The 12,396-nt window shown below is 42.5% G+C and overlaps 1 protein-coding gene across 1 annotated transcript in view; it reads left to right on the top strand.

Moving 5' to 3' along the window:
- Positions 1–285: 285 nt before the first annotated feature.
- The window catches only part of mettl22 (methyltransferase 22, Kin17 lysine), a 120,017-nt gene continuing 107,906 nt past the window's right edge, over positions 286–12,396 (top strand). Inside the window, exon 1 of the transcript XR_010966836.1 lies at positions 286–322. The gene's annotated coding sequence lies outside the window, so the exon portion shown is untranslated. The remainder of the gene's footprint in view (positions 323–12,396) is intronic.

Genomic DNA, 12,396 nt, shown 5'->3' on the forward strand with positions numbered 1-12,396 from the left:
TACAAACTTGCATCTGCTCTGTAACTTCATCTGTTATACTGCCTTTGTTTCTAAATTTGGCACTACTTCTCTGGTCTGCACATTCTTTGAGGCCCCAAATAGATCTATCCATTTAGGATCTCTATCATTACTTTTTTTGGAAATGAACTGCTCTGTGAGCATGAACTATTGGCTAACCAGTATGCCAATGAGGAATCAGCGAGTTTCCCTCGGCATCGCTTGCTAATTTTGAGAATATGCGTACGGATAAATAAGGAATCCAAAAGGTTGGAGGATTTATCTCAGCTATCACGGTTCAATTGGAAACAACTAAATTCAGATGGTATGATTATTTTTGGTGTCATATTTTTTAAAGTTCTTTAATTTGGTGAGGGAGAGAATTCCTACTTCTTCTTAGATCTGACTGCTACATAGCGTAATCTTGATTATTCTCTATAGTAGCGAAGACCCCACCCCCGCCTCGGGATCATGTAAATTAGTGGACAATCGAGAGTTCAAAAATTACCTGCACAAGTATTGTGCTGTACATTTCTGCTGTGCCTAATACATTTTAGTTATTTAATTTAGACGTGATAGTGATAATCTGGATGGTCAATGTTCCTTCACCTTGAGCTATTGGAAATTCGAGAAAGTGCCTCAATCAAGTGGTCATTTTTTTCATGTGGTGAGCCTGGATAGTGAGTGTCAATAAGCTATTTAAGCATGGGGAGAGGCTTCATAGCCAAGCCTAATCCTGTCTTCACCAGGTGTTCACACACATGCATTTTCCCACAGATGTCAGTGGAAATTGGAAAGGATACGTGGCTCTCAGCAGATACCAGGTACTAAAGGAACATAATAGCTTGAGGCATAAGAGCATCAGGCTATGGGCTGCAGGTTTTTATCAAGTTCACCAATGTGCAGTTTCTGTACCAGTGTGACATGCCTATTAGTGACTTGTGATGTATTGTGCATGAAATAGAAATTTTTATTTGATTCAGCCATCTCACTTAATGTACCGCAGTTTTGTCCTGTCGAAACACCAGAGTTGTCTGCAGCATGATATGGAGCCGCAGTTGTAACTGAGTGATAAACTGCTCTTTTTTTGTGTCATTTCTATATCCAATGCTTCATCCAAAGTTAGTAATATTTTTTCTTTTGGGAAGGGAGGATGAAGAATGCTGCCCTGGGTAATAGAGGTTGTAGTGGCAATAGCAAGTCTCATTATAATAGCAACTCAGGGTAATATAGGTTTGGTTTTGAAAGTATTTTATCTACATATCCTGTGGTGTTGCTCATGGAGAATCAAAGGATATGCTGTTTTATACAGGAAAATCAGTAAAGAAAAGCACTGGGCTCAATTTAAAAATGGAAGTGCAGTTGCGTTGGGGCCAGGGTGGGGGGCTATGAAAATCGGGGAAATGAGGAGCGGGAAATGAACCCGGCTTCAACACGCTGACTTCCGCATGTCACAAAGACGCATTTGGGTGCACGCGCCATTCCCGAACCAGGAAGTCCCACCGGCAATTACAGCCGGGAGGACGATATTTAAAGAAGCAAATGTACCTCACTGAGGTACTTAAGGTACTTTATTCCTTACATATTAGGTAGTTAAAATGATTTTCAACTTACCTGGGCGGCTTTCCCACAGCTTCCGATTCAGGCCTGGTGAAGGGCCGGATCAGTCAAAAATAAAGTAAATAAATGAAATAACATTTCACAATGCAAAAAAAATAAATAAACCTATCTTTGAAACGATGTCACCTGCAACCCCCCGCTCCGATGTCCGATGTCTCTCCGATGTCTCCCTCTCCGATATCTCTCCGAGGTCTCCCACCCCCAGCTCCAATGTCTGATGTCCCCTACCCCGATCTTTGCCCCCCACTGATCTTTGTCCCCCACCCCATCTTTGCCCCCCCCCCCACTCTCTTGCAGCGTCGGTTGACGTCTCTCTCTCACTCTCTTTCTCCAACTCCCCCCGCCCCCTCGCCCCCCAGCGTTGCAGCTCCTGTCGGCAGCTAGCCTGTCAATCAGGCTGGCTGCTGGGCGCGAAACCTGGAAACAAGATTGATGAGCGTCAATTACCTCCCGATCATGTGGGGAAAAGTAAGCTTTTATTTTTTGGGTTTGCCGCAGCCCATTGACCGCCCCCGCTGCCATCCTGCCACCCTTTTAAAACTGAGCCCATTGTGTTTGGAAAGTTGACTTATTTTTTTAAAATGGCTATTAAGATTCTGTGTACTAATAATTTTCAGTAGGGAAAAGAAAGTAAAGATATTGAGAGCTTAAAAATAAAGATTTGCATTTATATGTCCTCAGAGAGTCCTAAAGTGCTTCACAACCAGTGATTTACTTTCAGAGTGTTAATGTGTAATCAAATGTGGCAGCTAATTTGCACACAGCCAGGTCCCACAAACAGCAATGAGATTTGACCAGTTAATCTGTTTTGGTGTTGGTTGAGAGATGAATGCGAGCCAGGATACTGAGAGAACTTCTTGCTCTTCTTTGAAAAAGAGCCACAGCAATTTTTTTTTAGCTTTTCTAAGTGTAATTGAAATATAAAGAATCTCGATCTTTATAGTTATTGTCATTGAACAAACTCCCACTCAGGGGTGCAGAACATTTTGAGGAGGGAAGGGGAAAAGTCAGAATCATGGTCCATGTGGAAACCAATGGCATAGAAATGAAAAGGGTTGAGGTCCTGCAGTCAGAGTTTCAGGAGCTGAGGAGGAAGTTAAAAAGCAGGACCTAAAAGGTAGTAATCTCTGGAATACTCCCAGTGCCATGTGCTAGTGAGTATAGGAATAGTAGGGTAAGACAGGTAAGTGCATGGCTGGAAAAATGGTGCAGGAGGGAGGGTTTCAGATTCCTGAGGCATTGGGACCAGTTCTGAGGCGGGAGGGATCTGTTCAAGATGGACAGGTTGCACCTCAACAGAGCTGGGACCAATCTCCTCATGGAGAGGTTAACTAGTGCTGTGGGGGAGGATTTGAACTAATTTGGTAGGGGGATGGGCACCAGGACGAAATATTAGAGAGGAGAAACAAGGTGCACAGAGGAGTGGGAGGGACAAATAGCACCAGAATAAAGAAGAATTCAGAAATAGGAGGGATCAGACAGGGTGAAAATGCGAGGTGTACTGAGATGAGTTTGGTGTGCATGTGGTAAATAAGGTTGGTGAGCAGCAGGCTCAAGTCGCTAAATGGGACTATGATATAGTGGTAATAACAGAGACCTGGCTCAAAGAAGGGGAGGATTGGGTACTTAATGTTCCTGGCTACAATGTATTCAGGAAATATAGGGAAGGAAAGAAAGGAAAGGAACGAAAGACGGGGGTGGCAGTAAAGAAACTATTATAGCACTGAAAAGGGATGATGTAGTTGGGTGGTTAAAGACAAAATCTATTTGGTTAGAATTAAGGAACAATAGAGGAGCTAATACACTACTGGGTGTATACTATATGCCATCAAATAGTGGGAAGGACATGGAGAAGCAAATTTGCAGGCAAAGTACAAAAAGATGCAAGAACTATAGAGTAGTGATAATGGGGGAACTTCAATTATCCCAATATAGACTGGGACAGTAATAGTGTAAAGGGCAAAGAGGGGAGGAATTCCTGAAATATGTACAAGAGAACTTTCTGGAACAGTGTGTTTCCAGCACAACGAGGAAGGTAATAGTGCTGTATCTAGTTCTGGGGAATGAAGTAGGGCAGGTGGAGCAGGTTTCAGTGGGGAAGTATTTGGGGAACAGTGATGATAAGATCAGTAGGTTTTGAATAGTTAAGGAAAAGCAAAAGGAACAGTCAAATGTGAAAATACTAAACTGGAGGAAGGCTAATGTCAGTGAGTTAAAAGGGATCTTTCCCTGGATTGGAATAAAAAATTGGCAGGCAAAACAGTAACTGAACAATTGAACTTCAGGGTGGAGTTGGTTCGGGTACAGAGTAGACACATTCCTACAAGAGGGAAAGGAAGGGCATCCAAAGCTAGAGCTCCCCGGATGACTAAAGATATAGAGATTAAAATGAAACAGAGAAAAGAGGCTTATGACAAATGTAAGGTTCATCCAGGCTGAATACAGAAAGTACAAAGGAGATCTAAAAAAGGGAAATAGGAGTGGCAAAGACTGTAGGAGACTAGATTAGCAGCTAACATAAAAGGGAACCCAAAAGTCTATTATAAACATGCAAATAGTAAAAGGGTAGTCAAAGGAAGGTTGAGACTAATTAGGGACAAAAAAAATCTTCTTGTGGAGGCAGAGGGTATGGCTGAGGTGTTAAATGAATACCTTGCATCCGTCTTCACTAGAGAAGAGGATGCTGTCATTGTAGCAGTAAAGGAGGAGGTAATACCGGTATTGGATAGGATAAAAATAGATAAAGAGGAGGTACTTAAAAGATTGGCAGTACTCAAAGTAGAAAAGTCACCTGGTTCAAATGGGATGCAACCGAGGTTATTGTGGGAAATAAAGGTGAAAATTGCGGTGGCTTAGGCCACAATCTTCCAATCCTCCTTAGATATGGGAATGGTGCTGGAGGACTGGAGGATTGCAAGGTTCACACCTCTGTTCAAAAAAGGGGAGAGGGATAAACCCAACAATTACAGGCCAGTCAGCCTAATGTCAGTAGTGGGGAAACTTTTAGAGACAATAATCCAGGACAAAATTAATTGGCACTTGGAAAAGTATGGGCCAATAAATGAAAGCCAGCACGGATTTGTTAGAGGAAAATCGTGTTTAACTAACTTGATTGAGTGATTTGATGAAGTAACAGAAAGGGTTAATGTGGGTAATGCGGTTAATGTTGTGTATATGGACTTTCAAAAGACGTTTGATAAAGTACCACATAATAGACTTGCTAGCAAAATTAAAGCCCATGGGACAGTAGCAGTAGGGATACAAATTTAGCTAAGGGACAGAGAGCAGAGAGTAGTGGTGAACAGTTGTTTTTCAGACTGGAGGAAGAGCAGGGGTCAGTATTAGGACCACTGCTTTTTTCGATATATATTAATAACCTGGACTTGGGTATACAGGGTATAATTTCTAAGCTTGCAGATGACACGAAACTCGGAAATGTAGTAAACAATGTGGAGGATAGTAACAGACTTCAGGAGGACAGAGACAGACTAGTGACGCAAGGCAGATTAAATTCAACACAGAGAAGTCTGAAGTGATACATTTTGGTAGGAAGAATGAGGAGAGGCAATATAAACTAAATGTTACAATTTTAAAGGGGGTGCAGGAACAGAGACACCTGGGGGTGCACATATACAAATCTTTGAAGGTGGCAGGACAAGTTGAGAAGGATATTAAAAAAGTATATGGGATTGTGGGTTTTATTAATAGAGGCATAGAGTACAAAAGACTGGAAGTTATGCTAAACCCTTAGAAAACCCTGGATAGGCCTCAGCTGGAGTATTCTGTTCAACTCTGGGCACCACACTTTAGGAAGGATGACAAGGCCATAGAGAGGGTGCAGAATAGATTTGCTAGAATGGTACCAGGGATGAGGGACTTCAGTTATGTGGAGAGATTGGAGAAGCTGGGGTTGTTCTCCTTAGAACAGAGAAGGTTTAAGGGGAGATTTGATAGAGGTGTTCAAAATCGTGAACGGTTTTGATAGAGTAAATAAGGATAAACTGTTTCCAGTGGCAGAAGGGTCAGTAACCAGAGGACACAGATTTAAAGTGATCGGCAAAAGAGCCAGAGGCCACATGAGGAAACATTTTTTTACGCAGCAAGTTGTTATGATCTAGAATGCACTGCCTGAAAGGGCAGTGGAAGCAGATTCAGCAGTAACTTTCAAAAGGGAATTGGGTAAATACTTGAAGAGAAAAAATTGATAGGGCTATGGGGAAAGAGCAGGGGAATGGGACTAATTGGATAGCTCTTTCAAAAAGCTGGCATAGGCACGATGGGCCGAATGGCCTCCTTCTGAGCCGTACCTACTATGATATGAATTTAGTTGCCTAGTTGCTCCCTCATTTCATCAAATTTAGCCTGTTATATACCTGGCTCCTGGCCTTAGATATAACTGACTTCCAGGCCATGTTAAACATTATCTCTTTTTGTTCGGTACCCCTCAGAGGGGGTATGGTAGTGCAGTGGTTATTTTACTGCACTAGTAATCCAGAATTTGAATGTGAGTTCAAATCCCAACTTGGCAGTTTGAGAATTTGAATTTTAAAAATCTGGAAATAAAAAGCTGGTATCAGTAAAAATGACCATGAAGCTGTTGGATTATCATAACTGGTTCACTAATGTCTTTTAGGAAAGAAAACCTGCTGTCCTTACCCAGGCTGGCCCATATGTGACTCCAGACCCACACTAAGCCACTCAGTTGTCTCAAAGCAGGGTAACTAGGGATGGAAAATACATGCCGGCCTTGTCAGTGCCGCCCACATCCTGAAAATTAATTTTGAAAAAGGTGCTATGACTTCTATATCTTGTACATTTTCTGTGTTTTTAAAAAAATATCAGGTCCAGATGAGCAATCTCTCTCATGTCTCCCTTGATGCACTTGATCAAGACGCAGTCATGCACTACATCTAACAACTCTGACTCTAAACCTCTTGGATTTTCCCAGTTTATAGTAGATTGATTGAAGTCTCCCATTAAAATAACTTTCCTATTCTCACATATCCTTATTATCTCTTCATAGAACGAATTGTCCTCTTTCTTATGCTGACCTATAGCATACCCCTAATATTAACTTGGATTTTTTATCATTTCAGTTTCTAAATGTTGTTCAAGTTACAGTTTTATATCTCCCACAGGATCAATATATTTTACCTTCCAAGTGTCTCTGATGCATAGAGCTACATCACTTCCTTTTCTGTCAACTCTGTCTTTTCTAAACATATTATGCCCCTAAATGTTATATTCCTTTCCAACCTCTGGATTTAGCCATGTTTCTAATATTCCCACCACATTATAGTTCCCTACTGCTACAGCAGCCTCCAGGTCCAGCATCTTATTTCTAATGATTCTAGAAAAACAAAATTATTGAAAGTGAAGTCTTCTTCATCCATGCCAATCAATAGAAGTATTGCAAATTAACTATTTGTCATCTATTCTGTAGTTTAGAGATGTAAAGTTGCACATGAACAAGGCATGATCAGGTCATAACGAGCATAAGCCATATATGGATATTGTGATAAGAAATTTGTTACAGCTAAAGAATCTAAGATTTTGCTTTTGTAACAGGAATTTGCATTCAACCTGGGAAGATTGGGCTCAAGAAATGTTAACTCAAGAAACATTGATTCCTGGCTAAGTTAACTGGGTTATAAATACTTTACTTTGTTTAAGGGTCTAATGCTTTAAATAAATGGAACTTTCCTTTGAGCACATTGTCTTACCTTCATTAAATTCCCATAAATAAGCTAGATAATTAATACCCTGAGCAAAATACAGAGCTTTGTAAAGTTATGAAAACATATATTTCCAAGGAAACAATACAATTCTACAATCAACTCTCAATTTGGCAAATATTCCCCAAATTCCCTAAACTTTCAGAACATACACAATTATAAGTATAGTTTAAGAGAACAGAAGTAGACAGATCATAGGCTCAGTTACTCAAATGACCACAAACTGAAAGCAATAGTAGAGAATATGCTTGCCAGAACCTCTGGAACTGCCATTCAGGTCCATAAAAGTGCTGTTTGTGAACTGTGTACATAGGGTTGCCAAAATTCCCGGAGTGCCAGGGAGTCTGCCGGAATGGGGCATGGATCTCCCAGGCACTGCTGCTAGCAGCCCGGGAGATCTTTGTGAGGGAGACTGCGGACTGGGAGTCAACTCAATTGGGGCTCGAGCAGGGATGGAGGGGAGAGAGGGAGAGGTGGGCATAGGAAGCAGCATTTTCTGCAGAGCCGGGAGCAAGTGCAGCAGCAGCAGCAACATGGTAGGTGGGAGCAGTGCTGAGAGAGGAGCAGCCAGTAAAGGGATGAGTGAAACCTGGGGGACTTTACTCTGGGTAAACAGTGAAAAATTGTTTCTGCTGATGGGACAATGTGGAACAAGGGGACGGAGACTGAGGCTTCTCACTGGAAGAACCAAGGGGGAAGGAAGAAGAAAGGTTCTTGAACCATTAGACCATGGGATGCTTCACCACAAGTAGCTATTGAGGTGGAGACGAGAACATCATTTAAAAGGGAATGGGAAAAATATTTGAAAAGGAGGAATACAAAAGGATCTGAGGGGGGAATGGGGTCACAGGAAAGAGCATCAGCACAGACATCGGGGGCCAAATGGCCTCCTCCTGCGCTGTAATTTCTATCATTCTATGAAAACTTTCCTTTATTGAGTTCAAGCCAAGGGAGAGATTTAGAAATGTTGGCGCTGAGCTGAATTTAGAAAGTGCGCCCTGTGAGAAGCACCCCGAACACCAAGCCTGCTGCCCTTTGTGCGATCTCTCGGTTTGGTTCAAGTCGGTCTGTGCTGCCCGGTTTTGACGTGTGAAGTCCAAGTACAGATCAGCTCTGACTGAGGCTCCCAGTTCAGAGTTGTCACCTTCATACAGAATCTGAGTCCAAACTAGAGTCCAAGCAGATAGGAAGAGATCGAGCCTATTAAAAGTGGCATCGACTGTGGAGTCTGACCACATCCTTGTGCAGTGCAGGGGAATTCTGACTGTAGATTCAGGGTGAATATCAACAGGTTATAGGATCACTACTAGTTACAAGATGAATATTGGGGTTTTACACCTATTGCTACAAGTTACATATAGACTATCGATGAGTTATTGTATTACTGTGTTTATGAGGAGAATCTGAGTGTTACTAGTATTACAATAATTTATATTTGTAATTAACATACTTTCAGTGAGTTACCATTATTTCCTCCCACCTCCATGTGAATCCCTTCCCACCATTGGTTTCTCCTCTCCCCTGTCCTTGGTTTCCCTTGTTCATCTGCTCACAGATGGCCTCCTAGTTCTCGGAACTTCTTACACAAGAGCTGCTGGCGTGAAATCATGAGCAAAGATACTCAGCTACAGGGGACCCAACCTTTATGAGATAAATGCAATAACATTTGCTGATATTGACAATAAAAGGAGCGGCGAGAGCGGACCTGAGCGGTGAATAAAAGGAGTGGAGAGAGCGGACCTGAGCGGTGAATAGAAGGAGCGGTGAGAGCGGACCTGAGCGGTGAATAAAAGGAGTGGAGAGAGCGGACCTGAGCGGTGAATAAAAGGAGCAGAGAGGGCGGACCTGAGCGGTGAATATAAGGAGCGGAGAGAGTGGACCTGAGCGGTGAATATAAGGAGTGGAGAGAGTGGACCTGAGCGGTGAATAAAAGGAGTGGAGAGAGTGGACCTGAGTGGTGAATAAAAGGAGCGGAGAGAGTGGACCTGAGCGGTGAATAAAAGGAGCGGTGAGAGCGGACCTGAGCGGTGAATAGAAGGAGTGGAGAGAGTGGACCTGAGCGGTGAATGAAAGGAGCGGTGAGAGTGGACCTGAGCGGTGAATAAAAGGAGTGGAGAGAGTGGACCTGAGCGGTGAATAAAAGGAGTGGAGAGAGTGGACCTGAGCGGTGAATAAAAGGAGTGGAGAGAGTGGACCTGAGCGGTGAATAAAAGGAGTGGAGAGAGTGGACCTGAGCAGTGAATAAAAGGAGTGGAGAGAGTGGACCTGAGCGGTGAAATCAAAAAAATCAATAAAAAACAAAAAGTGACGTTACAGAGGAGTGCCGAGGGTAAGTCAGTGTAAGTATTCAGTTTACTGGTAAGTGTTTTTAGTGGTTATTGTATTTATTGGTTAATGTCTTCAGTGGTGGTTAGTGTTAGTTAAAAAGCCTTAAAACTAAACAGTTAAAAAGAGCAGGAAACTAGTTTAAAGTAGATAAATTAACTAGTTTTTAAAAAAAGTAAAAATAAACCAAGTCACTTAATTACAAAAAAACTTTGATTAATTAACTATATAAAACAAGGTTAGATACCAGGCAGGGCAGGTGGTGTGTCGTAACGGCAGCATGTGGGAGTTGGTGGAGACCAGTGAGATCCCGAGCAACCACATCTGCAGTAAGTGTCTGCAACTCGAGGAACTTCGGCTCAGAGTTGTTGAGCTGGAGTCTGAGCTGCAGACATTGCGATGCATCAGGGAGGGGGAGAATTATCTGGACACTTTGATCCAGGAGGCAGTCACAACCTTTAGGTTAGGTATTGGTTTAGATTTGGTCAGTGGTCAGGGGCAGGAGGATGCGACTGCAAGTCAGGCAGGTATGGAGACCCTAGGTACAGTAATGGAGGAGCCTCAGCCTTTCACCTTGTCCAACACCTACGAGATACTTGCTACCTGTGTGGGATGAGAACAAAGACTGCAGTGAGGATGGGGCAATTTGACCATGGCACAGTGGTACAGGAGGCCATTCAAGTGGGGGAGTAAAAGGGAATGTGGGAGTGGTAGGGGATAGTATTGTCAGGAGGATAGATAATGTTCTCCGCAGCTGCGACCAGGAGTCCCGAAGGCTGTGTTGCCTGCCCGGTACCAGGGTCAAGGATATCTCCTCGTGGCTGGAGAAGAACTTGGAGTATGAGGGGGAGGATCCAGTTGTCGTGGTCCATGTAGGAACCAATGAAATAGGTAGAACTAGGAATGAGGTTCTGCTGAGGGAGTTTGAGGAGCTAGGGTCGAAATTAATCAGCAGAACCTCAAAGGTAATAATCTCTGGATTACTACCTGAGCCACTTGCAAATTGGCATAGGGTCAAACAGATCAGAGAGTTAAATAGGTGGCTCAAAGAGTGGTGTGGGAGGAAGGGGTTTCGATTCATGGGGCACTGGCACCGGTACTGGGGAAAGAGGGAGCTGTTCCGTTGGAACGGGCTCCACTTAAACTGGGCTGAGACCAATGTCCTGGTGAATCGAATAACTAGGGCGGTACATAGGGCTTTATACTAAAAAGTGGGGGGAAGGGTTCAGGTAAGGGTAAAGTTATAAATCTAAAGAGAAAAGTCAAGGCCATAGAGCAGTGTAGCGATATGGGTAAAGATAAACAGACTGCATGAGGAAGGGATGGAGAGTTCAACGGTATCAGTGAACAAGGTCAAATCGGGAAAGAATAGTAACTTTAAAATTAAAGGCGCTTGATCTGAACGCACGAAGCATTCGTAACAAGACTGACAAATTAATGGCACAAATAGAGATAAATGAGTTTGATCTATTAGCCATTATTGAGACGTGGTTCAAGGTGGCCAAGGTTGGGAACTAAATATTCCAGGGTACTTGACTTTTCAAAAAGACAGACAAAATGGAAAAGGGGGTGGGGGGATCGCCCTGATAATAAAGGATGAGATAAAGGCAGTAGTGAGAAAGGATCTTGGCTTGGAGGATCAGGATGTGGAATCAGTATGGGTGGAGATAAGAAATAACAAGGGGCAGAAAAAACTAATGGGAGTAGCTTATAGGCTCCCTAACAGTAGTTATACAAGAAATAAGAGGAGCTTGCAACAAAGGTAATGCAAGAATCGTGGGGGACTCTAATCTTCATATAGACTGGGCAAATCAAATTGGCAGTAGTAGTTTGGAGGACGAGTTTATGGAATGCATTCGAGACTGTCTCCTAGAAAATTGCGTTGTGGAACTAACCAGGGAACAGGCTATTTTAGATCTTGTCTTGTGTAATGAGACAGGGTTAAGTAGTAATCTCATAGCTAGGGATCCTCTGGGGAAGAGTGATCATAATATGATAGAATATCATATTGAGTTCGAGAGTGACGTACTTAAGTCCAAAACTAGAGTCTTCAACTTAAAAAAGCCAATTACATAGGTACGAACGGTGAGTTGACTAAGGTTGATTGGGAAATTAGATTAAAAGATATGACATATGATATTAGCAATGGCAAACATTTAAAGAAATATTTTATAATTCTCAACCAATATACATTCCATTGAGGAATAAAAACTCCACAGGAAAAATGATCCATCTGTGGCTAACTAAAGAAGTTAAGGATAGTTTTAGATTAAAAGAAGAGGCTTATAATGTTGCCAAGAAGAGTAGTAAGCTACCGTACGGGTATGGTAGCATAGTGGTTATGTTACTGAACTAATAATCCAGAGGCCTGGACTAAAATCCAGAGTCATGAGTTCAAATCCTACCATGGCAGCTGGCGAGTTTAAATTCAATTAATTAATTTAATTCAATTAATTAAATAAAAATCTGGAATTAAAATACTCGTATCAGTAATGGTGGCCATGAAACTACCGGATTGTCGTAAAAACCCATCTGGTTCACTAAAGTCCTTCAGGGAAGGAAACCTGCCGTCCTTACCCGGTCTGGCCTATATGTGACTCCAGACCCACAGCAATGTGGTTGATTCTTAATTGCCCTCTGAAATGGCCAAGCAAGCCACTCAGTTGTAAAATCTCGCTACGAAAAGTCAGAATAAGAATAAAACCGGACGGACCACCCG

Source organism: Heptranchias perlo, chromosome 22 (assembly GCF_035084215.1).
Source record: "Heptranchias perlo isolate sHepPer1 chromosome 22, sHepPer1.hap1, whole genome shotgun sequence".
NCBI classification, from domain to species: domain Eukaryota; kingdom Metazoa; phylum Chordata; class Chondrichthyes; order Hexanchiformes; family Hexanchidae; genus Heptranchias; species Heptranchias perlo.